This window comes from Manacus vitellinus, unplaced genomic scaffold (genome assembly GCF_001715985.3).
Source record: "Manacus vitellinus isolate BGI_N305 unplaced genomic scaffold, ASM171598v3 scaffold_17_pilon, whole genome shotgun sequence".
In the NCBI taxonomy this organism is placed as follows: Eukaryota; Metazoa; Chordata; class Aves; order Passeriformes; family Pipridae; genus Manacus; species Manacus vitellinus.
The window spans coordinates 12037549-12045689 of NW_021939256.1; positions in this window are offsets into that span (position 1 = coordinate 12037549).

Sequence of the window (8141 nt, forward strand, 5' to 3'; positions counted from 1 at the left end):
GCAGGTTTGTGAGAAGCGGGTCTGTGAGTCCAGCAGCTCACTGCATTCAGTACAGCTGCTATGAGCGTAGTGCTGCTGCACCCACTGCTGAGATGTTCCTGAGAGGCATGTGCCTACCTTTACAATCTGGACAGGATGATGTTAATTACATCTGCTATCTAGGAGATGCACTCCCCCACGCTGCCCCTTGGGGTTTTGCTTACAATCTCTTTGTGGCTGATATTCCTCAAATTATATTCTCCATCTCTGAATCAAAGACTGTTATCAGTTCAGAGAGAGTCTCTGTAACTTCCCTTTCCCCACAGATATATCCTTTTCTCATCTAGAAACTTTTCCTCCCAGATCTTGCACACTTACCCTCCTAATCACTTGTTGACTTTGTTGTCTATACCCAGAGACTGCACTGATGCCCAAATACATCACTTTGCTGACATTAAGCATGGATGGAATTTTTCCCAATTACATATAATGAATCCTTTACTGCTGTTTCTGCCACAGCGTATGCTACCAGCTGATTATATTAAACATAGGCAATCACCAAACAAGTAGAGTAGAGGCAGCAGTTCTCCAGAGGCTGCCCTCAGAGCCTTCTGCTGACTGTTAAATTCCAAGGGTAAATAATAATTAACTGAAAGTATTTAATGCAATAAAACTGCTGCATATGGTACCGTTTCATATCTGCATAAGCACCCTGCAATGGATCTTGCATTCTTCTCCTGGCACAGTGATCAATACATAGTCCAGAGATCAAATCATCTATGTTTTCTTCTAGTTTAATGCTTCAATTTTAAAGGAAAAGTTTTCAAAGATTTCTGCTGCATTATTAATAAATTAACACAGAAATAAATGAATTTAGATGAAACCAAGCAAAGCTGATATCGTACATAAAACTATAAATGTAGTCAAACAGGTTGTCTTCCCACCCCAAACTTAGCTCAGGAATTTAGTTCTTATCCTTAATGGTAGATCAGGTGTCTTTCCACTAATTTTTCAACTGAGATTTTGTCGTTTGTAAATCCAAGATAATCTCCTAAACAGAGACTAAGAAAAAGAATAGAGAATGAGATAAAGTGAGGAAATTGACCCAAGACTCAAAATTAAAGAAATTTTATAACTATTTCTCTCCTCTATTGTTCCCTTCATCATCAGATGGAGAAAAGATAGTAAGAGATGTGTGCAAGGGAAGAAGAGAAGTAAGAGGATAGTTTCTTTACTCCTACAGCCAAATTAGTACTTGCTGGTACAGCTCCTTGGGGATTACAACTCGATCAGCTTCTCTGTTGCTTCTTTAGAGTCAGCTTCTGCCAAACTGCTGTGCTATTTTCCCATGTTGCTGTTCTCCATAAAATCCTCACACTTTCCTTTCTTGTAGAGCTGATTTTGGAAAATCATGACTCAGCCAAAATGCTTTAGAAAATTAAAAATTAAGGACCTTGAAGTATTTTGGCTAAGTCATAGGTTGTTATGGAGGACCCTTTAAATAAAAATCCTGCCCCCAGCATAGCATACCCCATCCTCTTCTCCCCCCTACACTCCCCCCACCCATTTTACTGTCATTCACAGAATTGAAAACTTATACAGGTTATTAAGAAAGACATTAAACATTGTTGGCCTCAGTATTTATCCTTTTGTAACAGGGCACCAGCTGAATTTTGTGACACTAATGAACATGCTTTGAGCCTAATGGTCCAGCCGATTTTCCATCCACCTATTGTCTACTTCTTCACTCAAAAATTCATCACTTGGGCTTTAGGGACACTATGAAAGACCATGGTCTTCATAAAGTCAAGGTATACACTATCTAGGCGGTTTTTCTATATTGCTCCTGGGCAGTCTGCCTGTTTCCACCTTCTGTGTACTTCCATTTTGCATAACAGTTCCCTATTTCAAACCTAATAGCTTCTTGTGGAGAAAAGATGAGTTAACACCATACCAAAGAGATTACATTAGTCTCATAAAGCATAACAGAAGCACTCATACATTCCTCATGGAGCTAGAGGTACTACAGTTCCATTTATAGGACTGAAGGGAAGCCAATGTCTCTTGAACTACTGGAAGAGTAGTGAGACTTGAATTTCAACACTTGACATGGATGTCTTGTTGCAGAAAGACTTTATACTGATTTTATGTATCATATGAGTTTATATATCATATCTAAGTCTGGGTGTTAAGCTACTTTTAGGGAGTATGACTTCTTAAAATATTCTTTCAGCTTTCTCTGCTTTGCTTCAGGGTCCTTTAATCAGCCCCACTTGGTTGGTGCATGACAGATGTTAGCTAGACATTCAGCTGGCTTATGGAGACCCAGAGCAAGAAGGGGCAGAGATAGTGCACCAGAAGCCACACAGTGGGGGAGCACAAGGCACCAAGTGAAGAGTGCTTAAATCTCAAGACACAGCATGTTTTGCTCTGGAGTTCTCCATAAGCTCACTTATGGAGACTACTGCTGGAACACTGAACTTAGACTTTTATCTCATACATAGTCCTAGCAAAGAGAAAGCTCAAGAACCCGAGCCAGTGCTATAGCAGTAGGCTTCAAGTATTTGGAGAGAGTCAATATCCAAATGGAAGGGATGGTGAAAGGTTTAAAAAGGATCCCAAAAGCAGACTGTGAGAGATGAAGGCCAAGACCTAGCTGTTTATTAAGTTCATTTAAGATCTAGAATTATTCATGTGGAAGATTTCAGGAGACTCCAGAACACCAAAACAAGAGCACTTTATTGGCAGCTTAAGATGTGATCAAAACGTAGGGGAGAGTTTTCTGTTAGAAGCTAATGAACTGGCACTGTGAAGCACCCACGGGAAAGACACGATGAAAAGTGGAAAAGAACAATTCAATTCTTAGAACATTTATATAGTATTGTTCCTTGTTGGCAGCCATGAAGGGTAAGAACCTGAAACTGCATGTCAAAGTGAGTCACAAGAACGCAAAGACAGTTTTCCTACTGCCTTTTACAAGCAGACAGTGTATGGAGGTAGAGCTTCCTTACAGAAATGTAACTCATTTTTATAGAAAAGAGAAAGGCTGACAAGCTCATGAAAAGACCTGTGAGTTTACAGAGGTTAATGAGCTTAAATCAGTGTTGCCATTGAGATCCTCTTTAGATTTTCTTTTGGCTTTCCCAGTGCTCTCTGGTTCTGTAAAGGCCGTGGAAGACCAATCTCTCTTTGAGGGATATAAAAGTATAAACAAGGTCAAGTGCAGAGAAGTGCAATGTATTTATTTTGTTATTCCCTGAAATACAGATGGGAATGAATTATGTTTCACCTTAAACATTTCAGCAGTGCTAATTTAAAACACAAAACCATTCAATCATATCCAGAGAGACTTAAGAAAGATCATGACTTGCATTAAGGAGTTAATCAACTGTAAGAATAACTATAGGGTCAGAATTATGTGCATCAATTTTAGACTCCACATTTACCGTCATCAAGAAGTAAAATTGCATATTAGAAAACATTAATCTGTTCATTTAATTTAATAAGGAACCGGTGGTCCTTACACGTTCTCCTGACACGCTGTTAAATTTCACCCATTAATATGATTACTTTACATGTATAACCAGGCAGCCCTGTAATACAGTATTGCCAGTACTTTGTAATGAGTTTACAGGGACTCAGGACTGAGGCTTGTCGTACCTGTCTTGTTGGAAGGTTTCTTGACCTGCCTGTAGCTTTGTTTTACTTGCTTTAGCCCTGACAACAATTTTCCTCATTGACCAGGTGTTTATGGTTAATTCGTTTTAGTTTTGTTTTCCTTCCTCTGTTACAGCCATAGTTTTACATAGATAGCAATAACAAGCAGTTAGTCTATGCCGAATGAGATATTTACGACTCTGCAGTGAAATTCCCTTTCTCAGTTTACATCCTTTCCAGGTGATTGTTTCATAATGCATGGATCCTTGGGATTCTTGGTTAGCAGCAACATCTGGTATAAAGGCATTTTAAGAGCCTTGTTTTTCTGAATATGAAATCTCTATCACAAGCATGTTGAGTGGGAAGGGATTTTTTTATTGTTGAAATAAGCAAATTTTAATTATAATCATAATCATATATTCTGGCTATAATATGAAGCAAAGGACCCAATTCAGAATCCCGAATGTTTGTAGAGGGGCTCTATTAAATCTCCTAGAGAACATTTACATGAGAGCGTGTTTTTCTGTTAAATTAATATTGATCATGTTCAAGTGTAGAATTAAGTGGATAATTCTTTCCCATGCTTGTACTGCTCCCATCTATACAAAGCAATTTGATAATCATATTCTAAGAATGAAAGCAAATGATACATACAAGCAGTATGGGATCAATTCAAGGTTCAGCTATGGGCACTTCATTCTCTTTCCCAATCTGTAGTGTTTCAAATGAGGGGCATGTGTGGAAGTGCTTTCTGCTCATCATCAATGAAATACCAATGGCTATTTTATAATCACAATACTTCTAAAGGTTCAGTTCTTAGGGTCAGTATAGGAACTCTCTGTCTCCTCAGCTTCATTCATACTCTAAAGCATTTTGCAGGACTACATTTCAGGAGATCACTTCTACTAGATCCAATGTGTCTGCATGCTGACATAGACAGACACAAACTGTAAGCATGGATAGCTTAAACTAGGGCTAGAGTCACAAAATTATCAATGTCAGAAGGCAGAAGGTACCTCAAAGGTATAACATCTAAGGTCAAACACTGATTTTGCATGGCACCTCCTATTTGAGGACTGAAAAGTGCTCACTGATTCTAACCTTGCAGCACCACAGAATATCTTACTTTGCTGTAGTTTAGGAGAACATGCTAATATTCAGCAGCCGTGAGTAATTTGTTTCTTTTTAAGTTACTTTATGTGCTTCTGTGAACAGAAACATTGATTCAAACTGAACGAGAAATGAAGATTTCCTTTTTTTTGTTTTGGACCCAGCCTCACTCCTTTCAAGTATCGATGGTTCTGTATGCATTTACTGTGCTACCTGCTCTTCTTTTCAGTGTGGGTGTATTAAAAAGAAAAAAGAGTGTGCAGTGCAATACAGATAGTATAGAATACTAACTTTTGAACTAGACCCATAGATATAAACATAACCATTTCTGTAACTGGAAAAATTACTTACTTTCATTGGTTCCGTGCTATAATTTCATCAATAATAAAGTAACTATGAGAGAGGGAAGTACTTATGTACATGTGTATGTAGAGACCAGGAACATTAAAAATGATTTAACGTGCTGTAAATAAAGAATGAAAATTATGAAAAGACACATAAGATGTTACTACTATGGTTTTGCAGAAACAAATGAAAGTAATGGTTGGACTGGATGATCTCAGAGGTCTTTTCCAACCTAAAGGATTCTATGATTCTATGGAAGGCTGTCCCATGGCTAACAAAGGCAACACACAGGGTGCTGGAACAGAACTGCTTTTTAATGTTAGAGCCATCACCAGGCATTGTAATGTCAATAAGAGTGAGGTGGGAGACAATGTCACAGAGTAAAACTATGCACATTTCGCCCTTTACTGCCATACTCAAAATTCAGATCAGAAAAAGTTTATACTGACAACACCTCCACTGTAAGCATGGACAGAAGTATGTTCTTCCTTCAAGACTTAAAAAAAAAGTAAAAATCTCTGGTTGCAATACTGGGAACAAAAACTTCTGTGTGTCAGGACATGTTGTGTTGACATCAGCTACTGTCATAGGGTAATGGTCTTGTTACACATAAGATTAAACACTGACCACAATATGTAGCACATTAAATCTATAATGAGGCCTTCTCATGTTGTTTGGGTTTTGGAAAAGACCTATTAAATTTTGTGTGTGTATTCCCATGCATCCTAGACAATAAATCATTCAAACATAGCACCAGAACTAGAAAAAATTTAACTCACCAGGGATTTTCATGTGTAGTGAACAGATGTTTTTCTTTGTTCTTATATACCACCAAAGTAGGAAATGAAGTGAGAACTTTTTAATGAATGGAACAGTACAATTTTATACTTCTGCAGGGTTCTTGAAATTATGTTTTTCTAAAATCATGGGACCAAAAAACCTCAAAAATTGGAGAGAGGATGGGATTACGATTTAGAAAAGAAACAGATATTCAAACTCCAAAAATGTTTTTCGAAGAAACATGTCTGTAATGTGAAAAGGCTTTAAAGCTAAAATTCTATTATGCTCATTTTGAGAAGAATAAACGCAACGGAAAGAGGCAGTGTTATCTTAAAATAGAGTCCCAAATACATTAGGACACATGATTGTAATTTTTTCATGAAGATTTACAGTAACATTAGCTGTGCTTCTGCAGACCCTCCCTTTACTGGGACTGTTAAATTTTATATTTGGTTTACCAAGAAACAAAACTGACATGGTCAGAAATCACTTAAATTAATGAAATTACATAGAGCACTGTCTTCTGGGTCACAAGCAAAACCAGTGTGCTATATCAAGATTTCCATTTTATTTCTGCACAAGAGAAATTGCTTCTTGGCTAAGTGCTGTTTGTTTTCGTATTAGGTGGATCAGTACAAGGAAACAAACTTAGTCACATCTCTGAGGCAGTGGAATCAATGCAGAACACAACATAGGCCATGGAAATAGATGTCTGTCTTTCAAAGGTTCAGGTTTAAATCTGGCAGAGGCTAGTGCCTAAAGAAGCTGTCACAGCCATCGTGTCCGGCAGCTCCTTCTCTGTGTTCCTATGTGCCAGGGCTGGCATTCATGTAGCCACACTGCAATCTTCTCCAGGAACCACTGCTCATCCTGAACAAGCTTCCCCCTGCTTAGCTTTCACTTTATACCATTTTAACCACTTCATGCTGAAGCCACACAAAGATTAGCTACGGCACAAAGGTAAGAGTAGAAATTACCTTTCCAGCAGCAGCACAAACATATGCTAGATTAAACTGACTGTGGAATTTAAATCAATTCTTCTGACACTTCCCAATTATTTGTAATGTCTTAATAAATATATAATCCTCCATTAAAAAAGACAATAACTAGGTCTATTGTAGGGTAGTAAGTATAACTCTGCCAACTAAGATTCCTACTTATATATGTTTTGAAAATCAAGATTTAAACTAGGTTCAGAAAGAAATTTACGTTGGATTTCAGAAAAAACTCCACCCTGGTTATAGAGTCTGTTACTAGAAGATTTACAAAGTAGCCTTTTCCTGTGCCTTTTGCACTGGAAAAATACAGGTCATACTTGTATCTATTACTACCCATGTTGCTGGCTTTCTTTTCTACATCCTTCTGACTGGTTATATTGTGTATATTACAGTAACAAAGTAACAAAACCAAGCACTATCAGTATTATATTAGGACAATAAATGAGAACCTGCCAGATCAAGACAAAACTTGGCAATTAGATCCAAGCCAACCTGGTGACCCCCTACTAAACTGAAAGAGAAAATACTAAGGAGATACAGTCAATAGAAGAAAGAATCGTTATCAAACACATCTCATTTAATGCTACTATTTTGTATAGCACCAACAGAGTTCAATCACAAATATTCAGCCACCAGGCTATGATTAGACTGTAAGTGCTTCTACAGAGTTTGCTAAGTAGTTACTTCTTTAGAATGATATAGTTTATGTCCTTATTTTGAACTTACAGGAAGTCACATGGAGGCCGGTGGGCAGTGAAATATAGGCCCTCCACAGGCAGAATCATGGGCTAAAATGGAATTTGCTTTAACCCAAGAAATTATACACAAAATAAAATAAAGAGCAAACATCCAACCCCTCTGAGAAGAACAGTGATACACATACAGGTCAGAAGGACAGTCCCTCCTACCTCCAAGAAAGGCTTCAGGGTAACAGAGGCCAAGCAATGCTTGGGGAAAAGCTCTTCCTCAAATTCACTCCAAATACATTGGAGTACCAAAGCGCTCAAACTACCCCAGAGAAAAACTAATCCTTTTCCAAAACATCCAAGCAACTACATGAAGACACAAGTAGTTAACAGCATTTGGAGGCAAGAACCAAGAAAAAACAACCAACAACAGCAGAAGTCCAAACATTTAGTGGATATGGAGAAAAGGAATCACAGACTCCACCACTGAATTGTGAGAATATGTAACAGCTCCCTGGGAGCTGCAGCTAGTTGGCTCTTCCAAGTTTAAAGACCTTGCAAATATAACTAAAAGAAGAGGTGGAAA